Source organism: Prionailurus bengalensis, chromosome D2 (assembly GCF_016509475.1).
Source record: "Prionailurus bengalensis isolate Pbe53 chromosome D2, Fcat_Pben_1.1_paternal_pri, whole genome shotgun sequence".
NCBI lineage: Eukaryota > Metazoa > Chordata > Mammalia > Carnivora > Felidae > Prionailurus > Prionailurus bengalensis.
This window is the reverse complement of record NC_057351.1, coordinates 42,572,000-42,584,175: the sequence shown is the minus strand read 5'-3', so window position 1 is coordinate 42,584,175 and position 12,176 is coordinate 42,572,000. Positions and strand designations below refer to the sequence as shown.

The 12,176-nt window shown below is 37.0% G+C and overlaps 1 protein-coding gene across 8 annotated transcripts in view; it reads right to left on the bottom strand.

Moving 5' to 3' along the window:
* Positions 1-12,176, bottom strand: part of CCSER2 (coiled-coil serine rich protein 2) — a 201,533-nt gene that overhangs the window by 125,218 nt on the left and 64,139 nt on the right. Inside the window, exon 1 of one of the 8 annotated variants that reach the window (XM_043596763.1) lies at positions 5,763-5,781. The exons of 6 other annotated variants lie outside the window; for them this stretch is intronic. The gene's annotated coding sequence lies outside the window, so the exon portion shown is untranslated. Of the gene's footprint in view, positions 1-3,115; positions 3,201-5,762; positions 5,782-12,176 lie in introns of those variants that run through there. One more of the 8 variants, XM_043596762.1, reaches the window with a different exon arrangement.

The following is a 12,176-nucleotide window of genomic DNA, read 5'->3' as shown; positions in this document are numbered from 1 at the left end:
TTCAGAAATGAAAGGAGTCTTAAGACTAAAGGCTAAGAAATTCTATAAGCACTAGTTAATAAAGGTGTTTCCTGTCGGAGTACAAAGTAACAATTCTGATAGGACTATACATGTGTACTGGAACTGAACAATTACATACATGGATGGCTGAGGGTAAGCACCTTTCTCCCTGTTGGAGTGGGGGTTACAAACAAACAAGGGGTAGAAGCAAGAATTATGCACAAGGTAATGGGTTAGAATTGGACATATCAATTTGTGAACTCATATTTAGCTCAAAATATGAATGTTAACATACAGAAATATTTATAGATAGGTGTATATACACAGGTTAGTACACACACACACATCTCTGCTTTCAGCTGACAAAATCCAGAACCAAAACCCTGGTTGCCACACACCTCACATGCAAATTTTGGTTTCTAATACAATTCTCCAATTAGAAACGAAGGCTCTTTGGAGAAAAGGGCTGATTCTAAGACTGAGGCAGGAAATATACAAGATGAGGTTGGGGCATCTTGTAGTGCTAGAAAGCTTAAAACAAACAAACAAAAAAGGTACTCAAAACAAAATAACAAAAAATACAATGATAGGGGTATGAATTAGAACCAAAAGTATAAAATATATAAGTCCACACTGATATAAAGAAATGACTAAATAAATAAATAAATACATGAGGAAGAAAAGACAAATCCCTTTCCATCCTGCAGTAGAAATCCAAATAATTTACACAGACAAACTCCACCCTTATGGAGGTAGAGCATAACTAGCTACTCCATAAGTGTAGACTGCCCAAAGTGATGTTTCCCAAAGACTACACTATGGAAAGAGAGAAGAAAAGAACAACTTTACTGTGGATAAACCTGAAAAACACTATCTCAAGTCAGGTAACCATGGTCAACAGCAACAATGGTTAAGTCATATTGACAGTATGCATCTTTGCAATGATATGATAAGAATGCATTTTTTAACTCTGTGGCCTTTTGTCCAAAAACGTATTTCCCCAGTCTAATCATAAGGAAAACATGAGACAAATCCCATTTGGGAAACATTCTACAAAACATTCGCCTAGTAGTATTCCTCAAAACTGTCCAGGCCATCAAAAACAAGGAAAGTCTGAGACACTGTCACAACCTAGAGGAGTCTAAGGAGACAGGACTACTAATTGTAAGACAGTATCCTGGACAGAATTCTATAACAGAAAAAGAAGGGGAAAACTGAGAATATCTAAATAATATGGACTCTAAATAATAAGATAGAAATATTGGTTCATTAATATGACAAATATACTAATAATATAGTGATTTGCTAATAATAGAGGAAACTGGATGTAGGATACACAGGAACTCTATTATCTTTGCAATAATTTTTAAATCTACAACTCAAGTTTACCAAAGACTGAACATTTACTGGGATTTTAATCATAAGAAGTGATTGTTCATTTTTTTAGAGGAACAATAGTGAAATTTAGCTATGTCTGAACAAGAATACTTATCTTAGTAAAACATTCAGAAATAACTAATTAGTAAGAATACAGAAATATCTACACATAAATGTACAAGTATACACTTACATATATGTTAATACCATTCTAAAAATTATATTAATATAATTTTATATTATATCACATAAATCACACAAATCATGATGATGTCTAAGACTCACTTAAATTAAGCCCACTTGGAGGAGAGGAGTGGATGAACAGGGTTATAAATGGGAAAAGGCCATGATTTTGAACATTCTTTAAGTTGAATAACTGATATAGTGAGCCCCCTTACTCTTCTCATCAGGTTTGAGTATGTCTGAAATTTTTTATAAAAAATTAAGTAATTGCCTGATCTAGAAACGGTAAGGGCCAGGGGTGCCTGGGTGGCTCAGTCAGTTAAACATCTGATTCTTAATTTCAGCTCAGGTCATGATCTCACGGTTTATGAGTTTGAGCCTTGTGTTGGCTCTGAGTTGACAGCGCAGAGGCTACTTGGAATCCTCTTTCTCCCTCTCTCTTCTTATCCCTCTCTCTCTCTCAAAATAAATAAATAAACATAAGAAAAAAAGGGGGCCAGAAAACAGACTCCAGGAAAAAAAAAAGGTTAAAAAAATTAAAAAATGAACAGAAATAGGAAAATAGAGAAAAGCGCATAAACTCATGTGACAAATAATAACCAATCATTCGAACTCTAGGAAAAGGGCACAGAAACAATGGAGGTGATAAAAAAAAAATTCAGATTTGAAAAGGATAATGGATCAAACTCCCCATTTAAGAATGCTTCAAAAATTCTTGTTTATAATTATTATCTTGCAGAGACCCAAACATATTTAGTGAGTGAAAATAAATAAATCCAGACTAACATTCTACTCCATTAACTTTTTTTTTTAATGTTTATTTTTGAGAGAGAGAGAGACAGAGAAACAGAGTGCGAGCAGGGGAGGGGCAGAGAGAGGGAGATAACAGAATCCAAAGCTGGCTCCAGGCTCTAAGCTGTCAGCACAGAGTCAGATGCAACCTGAGCTGAAGTTGAACACTCAACAGACTGAACCATCCAGGTGCCCCAGTAACTTCTAATCAGTGTTCTTCCTTGTCTCTCACTTCCATCATGACATTGAAAAATCCCTGCTCAGAGAAATTTCAGATGTAGTTTTGCTACAAGACTCTTCCTGAAATAAAGGCTAAGGCAGTTAGTCTAACTGTAAAGAAAACTCAAATAAATGGCCAGATGTGATGAGAGTGACCAAGTTTAAATAAGCTTATAAAATATCCCTACAATGCATGCATTTTACAGAAGAAATTCCCTTACTATAGAGATGGTTCCCAGACCAAGAGAACAGAACTCTATTAACATGTCTACATAAATTCTTTACAAAGAATACCCTATGCTTAAATAAATAAATAACTGTTCATCATTGTATTCTCTGTGAATTATGTAAATAAAAAGAGAAGACTTCAACTATAGCTCGCTATTTCTCTTTTGGTCTCATGAAATGATGATCTTAGATTTTCCTCCATTCTTCCCAGGAACAAACATAAACACATTTTAATACCTAGGAATACCTTAAAAAAATAAACACAGTATATAAATTTCCAAATCTAAGAGCTCCAGAGGAAGAAAGGACTACTCACTGTTTCATTTTGAGATCTCCATGCTGAGATTATGATTGTCACAACATACTTGAAGAATTCTACTGCAATAAAAATAGAAATTCCAGAGAAATGAAGTATCTTCTTGATAAAGAAAATAATGCCTGGAATAATACCTGTGAATAGGTTAGGTTACACGGCAAAAGAGGAATTAAGGTTGCCGGGGGAATTATGACTGCCAATCAGCTGACCTTAAAATAGGGATTTTATCCTGGATTATCGAGGTGGGTCCAGTGTAATCACTCCTTAGAGTACAAGAGAGAGGCAGGAGAGAGGCAGAGGAAGAATGGTCAAAGAGATGCAGCGTTGCTGGCTTTAAAGATGGAGGAAGGGAGGAGGGCATGATTCAAGGGCAGCTGCTTAAAACTGGAAAAGGTAAAGAAATGGATTCTTCCCTAGAGCCTCCAAAATGAATACAGCCCTGCTGACACCTTGATTTCATCCCACTGAGACCTGTGTCTGACTTCTAACCTACAGAACTATAATAAACGAGTGTTGTTTTAAGACAGTAGGTTTGTGCTAATTTGTTACAACAGCAAGAGAAAGCAAATACAGTACATTGTCTCTTTAAATTTTGTTTGTTTTTTTTTTTAAGTTTTTTTCAACGTTTCTTTATTTTTGGGACAGAGAGAGACAGAGCATGAACGGGATAGGGGCAGAGAGAGAGAGGGAGACACAGAATCGGAAACAGACTCCAGGCTCCGAGCCATCAGCCCAGAGCCTGACGCGGGGCTCGAACTCACAGACCGCGAGATCGTGACCTGGCTGAAGTCGGACGCTTACCCGACTGCGCCACCCAGGCGCCCCTAAATTTTGTAATTAGACTTATTTGCTTCTTCTGTTTTAAACCCAACTCTATTCCTATTGCCTGCAAAGTTTATTGTGTAAGTATCTGTTCCCTCCTTTCTGCAGTACTTCCCAGTGGGCTGAAACAGAGAAAGCCCAACACATAAGCACAATAGCAGCTGAAAAGGAAGGAGAGAAGAGTCAGTGTGTGATCTTGTATGGAACTTCCAGTCAATGTAGGTAAACTCTCTCTGCCCTGCCAGCCTTGTAATACGTTGTGGACTTCAGCAAAAAGTCCAAGTCAAGTTCTGCTTGACTTGACTTAAACCTTCTTAAATTTACTTTAGCCTTTACAGGTTTTAGATGAATAATTTTAGCCACATTGGTTATAATGGTGGGTGGCAGATTTCAGTTAACATGTATGTTTGTTGAAAGTTTAGCTGAGCTACTCCATCACATTGCTGCCTCAGCATACATTTTTTGGCCAAGGTGCCTGAGAGGGTCTTAAATTGACACTAATCCCTTGCGCAAATGTAAGCCCTAGATGACAGCCCACAGTTACAAGTAAATGTAAGTACCTTGCCTTCAACACCTTCCCCTGGGGGCCCTCGGGTAAAATCGCTGTGAAGCTTACCAAAACCCTTGCTTTTATAGTCTGACTGGACAATCCACCTTGGCCTAGGAACCCCAAAACACTCCACCCACATACCCTAAAAAGGCATACCTAGATCATCACTCTTTCTGTTTGTATCCTGCCTTTAACCTTCCTGTGTGGCCCCTTGGGAAGGGGATATACTTCTTCCAAGGCCTGTGAGTAGTAAACTTCTCTATCTCTGCTCACTATCCAGCATCCTGGGGGCTCTACTTAACAAATGTTGATTTAACAAAATCATAACAATGTTTAATAAATTGAAATGCCAAAATGCATTGGTGATTTAGTGTAGTGCTCTTGTTGAATGATGGAAAAATGAATGTATTTAATGATCCCAAATCCTTCAGTGGTCTGAATTTCCTTCTTTGAGATTCAATTTTCTTTCTTTAAACCAGTCCATTTCCAGTGCATCAGTGAGTGCCAATAATGGCTGAGTATTAGACTTACTGCATATTACATAAAATGGAGTTTATTATGCTGTTTCCTATGCCTAAAATGAATGCTCATCCTCTCTCTTCCTTGGCCAATTGGTTAACTTTGTATTCATTTTTTGAAACAACTCAGATGTCACTTCCTCTTCGAAACCTTCTGAACACACACACACACACACACACACACAAACCTCCCTTCTGCATTATTTTGAGACCACATGCATACTAATCATATCATGCATAAAATTACACTATGATAATTTATTTATAGTATATCTGCCAACCATACTAGTCTTTGTATTCATCAAGAACAATGACAACCTTATCCATATCAGTATCTTCAGCACTTAACAGTATGCCTGGAACATAGTAGAAGCTAAGTAAATAATTACTAAATTAAACTTCCTATTATAATAGTCTATAATAAAATATAGAGAGTGGAGAAAAATATTATGTTTAAAGGGTTACCAGTTATATTTGATAAATTTAAACTTTTTTTCATACATAAAAGTTACATTAACAGGCCAAAAGAACTTATAATAATAATCAAATGCATGTAGAAGATTCACTAGTTTGGGGAAAAAAATTAATTAAACAAAATTTAGTTTCATCTTATTTTGTCCCCTTATCTGTAAAAAACAAAACAAAACAAAACAAAAAAATAACTGAGTTGGATTAGATCCTTCTATGTGTTCAAGTTCTGTATTCTGTACCACAGCATAGCTGAATGTATCAGTATCAGTTTGAGGTTTTCAATTACCTATATTAAGACGGTCTCAACTTTCTGAAAGCTGTCCCTCCACTATGACATCCATGCTAATGTCACATTTTTAGTTCCTTGCACCTTGCTATTATGACACGTGGTACCTTAGAAACTTACTTTGTAAATAGGTTATGTCACAATGTAAAAGGAAAAGTACTGAATAGTATTAAACGGTAACTAAGTTTTCTGTTTATCTCAAATTAAATCATAACACACATTTCAACAAGTATATATTAAACCCTTACTTAGTGACAGAAACCTAAAAGAGGTGATAAGAGAGATAATGAAATATCACGTATATTTAAAATAAGTAGTAGTAGATTAAAAGCAATCAGGCAAGGTGTCTGGGTGGCTCAGTCGGTTAAGTGTCCAACTCTTTATTTGGGCTCAGGTCATGATCTCACGGTCATGAGATCAAGCCCCACACTGGGTCTGTGCTCAGCGTGGAGCCTGCGTGGGATTCTCTCTCTCTCCCTATCTGCCCCTCCCCCACATGCACATGTGCGCTCTCTCAAATTAAATAAACAAATAAACATTAAGGGGGAAAAAAAAGGCAACCAGACAGACCAGTATAAGATGACAACACTCCACAAAGGAGTTTAGACTTGACACTACAAGGAATGAGAAAAACAACAAATACCAAATTAAACCAGCAATTTAGGATGATTTTGGCAGAATGAATAGAACCAACAGTATCAGTCATAACTTTTTTTAACGCAATTTTTTTAGTTTTTTTTTTAATGCTTATTTTTGGGAGAGAAAGAGAGAGAGAGAGAGAGAGACAGAGAGACAGAGAGACAGAGAGTGAGTGGGGGAGGGGAAGAGAGCGAGGGAGACACAGAATCCGAAGCAGGCTCCAGACTCAGCTGTCAGCACAGAGACCAATGCAGGGCTCAACCCATATCAGATCATGACCTGAGCCAATGTCAGAAGCTTAACTGACTGAGCCACCCAGGCACTCCTCAGTCATAGCTTCTAATAGTAAGAAGGTGACACCTGACTTCTCTACAGTCAGCAAGTAATGGAATTTTGCCAAGTGTACCCTCTAAACCTGTTTTCAAAATCACCCACACCTCTAATCTTCACTCTGCCACCACTTTAGCCCAAGCCACTAGCATCCTTCAGGAAACAGTAGTAGCTTCCAGCATCTTGCCTTGTTCCTTTCTAATTCAATCTTTATACAGAGCCTTCTTTTTTAATTTTTTGCAACTTTTTTTTATTATTGAGAGAGAGAGCGTGCGCACACACATGCGCAAGCTGGGGAGGGGCAGAGAGAGAGAGGGAGACACAGAATCCGAAGCAGGCTCCAGGCTCTGAGCTGTTAGCCCAGAACCTGACTCTGGGCTCAAACCCATGAACTGTGAGTTCATGACCTAAGCTGAAATCGCTCAACCAACTGAGCCACCAAGGCACCCCCATACAGAGCACTTTTTTAATGTAAATGTAAATTGAGTAATGTCCCTTTCAGGCTTAAAATCCTCCAACAATTCCCTTTCAATTTTTAGGACAAACATCCAAATCCTCTGAACTCTATAAAAGCTCTATACTCACAGCATCCTCTCCTGCCACTCCACCCTTCTGTGTCACTGCTCAAGCTATACTAGCCTTCTCTTGGTTCCTCAAATATTCCATAATCCCTTCCTGCCTCAAGGCCTTCCCATATGCTGTTTACTAAAACACATAACATTCTTGCAACTATTATACCCTTTTTACCCTAGGACAACTTAGCTCAAATATCATTTCCAAAAAATATCTTACCTAACACCCACACTAGACCAGGTTTTCCAATAACATACTTTCATACTTAGTAATTCTCCTCTGCAGCACTTTCCCCTCTTATTACCTGAAGATAGTTAATGAGCTCACTAAATATTTCAATGACATCTGCCTCATTAAAACACAAACACCACTAAAACAAAAGCTGTAGCTGCCTTGATCAATGTATCCTCAATATCTTGCACATAACAGTCAGTCAAATATACTGAATGGATTGATAGATGACTGGTGGCCAGAGAAAAAAATGGTACTACGAATGAGAACAAAAAGAAAAGTGAATGCCTAAAAGAGTTTACACAGACTTACATTTAGCTTGAAAAATTAATTTCTGAACCTTTAAAATTATTTGTAGTATTCTAATGCAAGAGTCAGCAAACTTTTTTTAACGACGAAATAGTAAATATTTTAATTTGTGGGCAAATACAGTCTCTGTTGCAACTATTCATTCCTGCCACAGCAGCATGAAAGCAGCCAAAGACTATACATAAAGGGCATGGTTGTGTTCCAATAAAGCTTTATTGACAAAAACACACTGGCAGCCTGCAGGCTACAGCTTGCTGGCCCCTAATACTATATCCCAAAGAAACAGGAGGCAGAAATTAAACAAATGCAAAAAAATAAAACTGTTCTCTTTTCATTTTAAACTCATAAAGAAGCTTTTGTTGAAATGCCACACCAATGTCCCCAAACTCTGAACTCAAAATGGGTTAGCATGTATTAGTTGAAAGCAAACATGGAATACTCCTTTAACAGTCAGAATTAAGTATATCTCCTCTCTTAATCTGGATCATGAGTTTTTACTCAGGCAGCAACTGTCTCTTTACTCATATATATTTCTCAGTAATTAGAGTACAGAAGCACAGAATGGAAATTTAAAACACATGCTGAACAAATTAACGATCCAACCATATATTAGCCTTTCCCCTTTCATTCTTCTAGTCTATGCAGAGACAAGAGGAGAAGCAATTAATCTGAATGTTTTGATTTTCAAAAAAGGCATTCTTCAGTAAGACTGGTATGCTAGGCCAACCTGTGCATGGATGCTCTTTTCATATTACTTGGGTTCTAATTCCCCATGTTCACTGTCCCTCCTTATGTGTGCCTTTGTTACTTTGCTCAGTCTCTGACTCCTCATGCCTCACTCCTCCACCCCCAATTCTACCTGCCAATTTGAAGGAAGATGCTTTCTTGGACATCTTAATCTTAATAATAAAGGTGTGGTATAAACATCCCCAGACCTGTACATGTATCTGCTGTATTATCAAAGCGAATGACAAAAAATTCATAAAAATCATGACAAATGCTTCTTTTTAAATTTTTGAGACAGAGAGAGAAAGAAAGAGAGAGAACAAGTGGGGGAGGGGCAGAGAGAGAGGGAGATGAAGAATCCAAAGCAGGCTCCACAGTGTCAGTGCAGAGGCCAACGTAGGGCTTGAACTCCTGAACTTTGAGATCATGACCTGAGTTGAAGCTGGACGCTTAGTCGACTTGAGTCACCCAGGTGCCCCCCAAAATCCTTCTTTTTGTAGTAAATTTTATGGGATATGTATTATTTTATATGATTAATATGGATGCTTGGGTCTAGAAGTATCCAAAGAGCTAAAAGCTTCATTTTTCAAACAGTGGCTAATTTCAAAGTTTGATGTGAACTAGTCCGATTTTTAGGAAATGTGAATTATATTATCACAATGGTCAGTGAAATTAATTATAATCAATGAGGAAAGTGCAGCGTCTTATGTTGGAAGGATTTATAAGAATGTGAGATCAGTTCAATCCTAAAGATTCAAGAGGCATCTACTGGAAAATTGTTTGAAAGAGGGAAAATATTATTTATTTGGAAAAAATATAGCACATATAATACCATCTTTGTTGTGCATTTATAGCAAGAAGAACTACATAATTATTATTCTTTAAAAGAGTCTCATTAAGGATGTTAGGCATTCTGACTTTTATTGTTGTTTTGTAATCAGATTGACTTTAATGAAAAACACATTTATAAATATATAGGTGTATTAGTTTGTTCTTGTTGTAACAAATTACCACAAAGTTTAATAGCTTAAAACAATACAAACTTATCTATTTACAACAGTCAAGATATGGAAGCAACCCTAGTATCCATCCATAGATGAATGGATTAAGATATAATATATATTAGCCATAAAAAAGAATGAAGACTTGCCATTTGCAACAACATGGATGGAACTAGTGGGTACAGTGCTAAGTGAAATAAGTCAGAGAAAGACAAATACCATATGGTTTCACTCATGTGATATTTAAGAAACAAAATAAATGAATGAACAAAGAAAAAAAGAGACAAATTAAAAAAGCAGACTCTTCAATACAAGAACAAATTGGTGGTTGCCAGATGGGTAGGGGAATGGGTAAAACAGATGAAGGGAATTAAGAGTACAGTTACCTTGATGAGCACTGAGTAATGTATGGAATTGCTGAACCATCATATTGCACACCTGAAACTACTATAACACTATACTAATTATACTTCAAAAAAATATATATATATACACATATATACGGTCATTCAGTGAACAAAAATAACTTTGAATCAGTAGCTGTGTCGGAGTCCTCAATACCACCCCCAGGTTAGATGATTCATGAGGATCCACAGGACATAGCATATAGTCATATTCACAGCTAAGATGTGTTCTAGAAAAAGGATGCAATACAAAAGAAGCAAACATGGGGCAAAGTTGAAGGAAAAAGTCCTCTCCCAGTGCAGTCACACAGGATGTGCTTAATTTCTCAATGTCCAAAAGTTGTGACAACAAATTAAAAGAGTTGTCTAGGGGTGTCTGGGTGGCTCAGTTGGTTAAGCATCCAACTCTTGGTTTTGACTCAGGTCATGATCTCTTGGTTCATGAGTTTGAGAACTCACGAGAGTTCAGCTCTGTGTGGCAGCGTAGAGCTTGCTTGGGATTCTCTCCCTCTCCCCCTCCCCATCTTGTCCCTCCCCTGCTTGTCTTTCTTTCAAAATAAATAAACTTAAATAAATAAATAAATAAATAAATAAATAAATATATGTATGTATGTGTTGTCTATTATGAGTGTTCCTAAGAAATGAGGTGATTAAAATTGGCAGTTGGTCACATGGGCATCCTCTGCCCAGCATGTATACAACTCCAGAATCTCTGAACAAAAGCAAGTGTCCAGTATAAACTACATTATTTGTACAAACACTTCAGGTACAATGAGCCACTTTTATTTAGGGAAAGATTTTTATCACTGTAGGAAACTGTTTAAGGAAACAGCCTGCCTTTCTAAGGATAGGCAGTATTAGGGCTACAATGTTAACCCCCCCCAACTTTTTTTTTTTAACATTTATTTGAGAGAGAGGGAGAGGGAGACAGAGAGAGAGGGGGGAATGAGTTGGGGAGGGGTAGAGCAAGGGAAACAAAAGATCTGAAGCAGGCTCCATGCTGTAAGTGCAGAGCCCAAGGTGAGGCTTGAACTCAAGAACCCTGAGATCATGACCTGAGTCAAAACCAAGAGTTGGCTGCTTAACTGACTGAGCCACCCAGGAGCCCCATCAACCTTTTTCTCCACAGTACCCCAAGTATATTATGAAGATGTATTAATAAGGATAAATTATTATGCCTCATACCAACTTCAAATGGAGCAAAGTCTTAAATGTGGAACAATTAAAATAACTAGAAGATAATAAAATAATAAATAGCTAACATGTACTGAGCTCTTGCTATATTCCTGGCACTAAGTATATGTATGACCTTATTTAATGTTTACAGCAACCACATGAGACAGTCAGAGATGATACTCAAAATACTCAACTACCAGTATCACATGGCTACCACACTATTTAGGCATGTCGTTCCTAAAATCAGCCTGAGAGGTAGGTACTATTATTATCTCCATTTTATAAAAAAAGGAGTGAACATAGAGAATCCAAGGATCCACAGCTAATACATGACAGAAATGAGATTTTTAATTTAGCTTGTTCCAGAGCCCTGGCTCTTATTCACTGTGCTATATTGCCTCTCAATATGCAAAATACCCGTATGGTCCTAGGATGGGAAAGAATGTCTTACACAGACACACAGACACACACAGACACACAGACACACACACACACACACACACACACACACACACACACAGAGGCACGGTAAAAACCATAAAGAAAGAACTGCTAAATTCAATTTCATGAAAATTTAAAACTAGAAATAGTAAAAGGCACAAAAAACAAAGTTAAAAGCCACTGGCTGAGACACTGTGATACATTTAACAAGAATTAAAGTCAGACAACATAAAATTTCCTTTATCAGTAAGAACAAGGCAAAGGAACACAACAGAAAAATCAGCAAAGTAACTAAGTAATTCACATAAAATGAAACCAAACAGCCAGGAAATATATGGGAAAAATGATAAATAATAATATAAATGCAAATTACATGACATACACTTCCATACTCACCAGACTGGCTAAAATTTTAGTCAGATAATAGCAAGTGCGGTGAATATGAGGAACAATAGAAATCTTTCTTCATTGATGGGAAGGATAAATTGACAAAAGCATTTTAGGAAGATATTTGGCAGCATCTAATAAAGTTGAAGATCCATATATGTTCTGATCCAGTAATGTTATTCTTAAGGTTTATATCC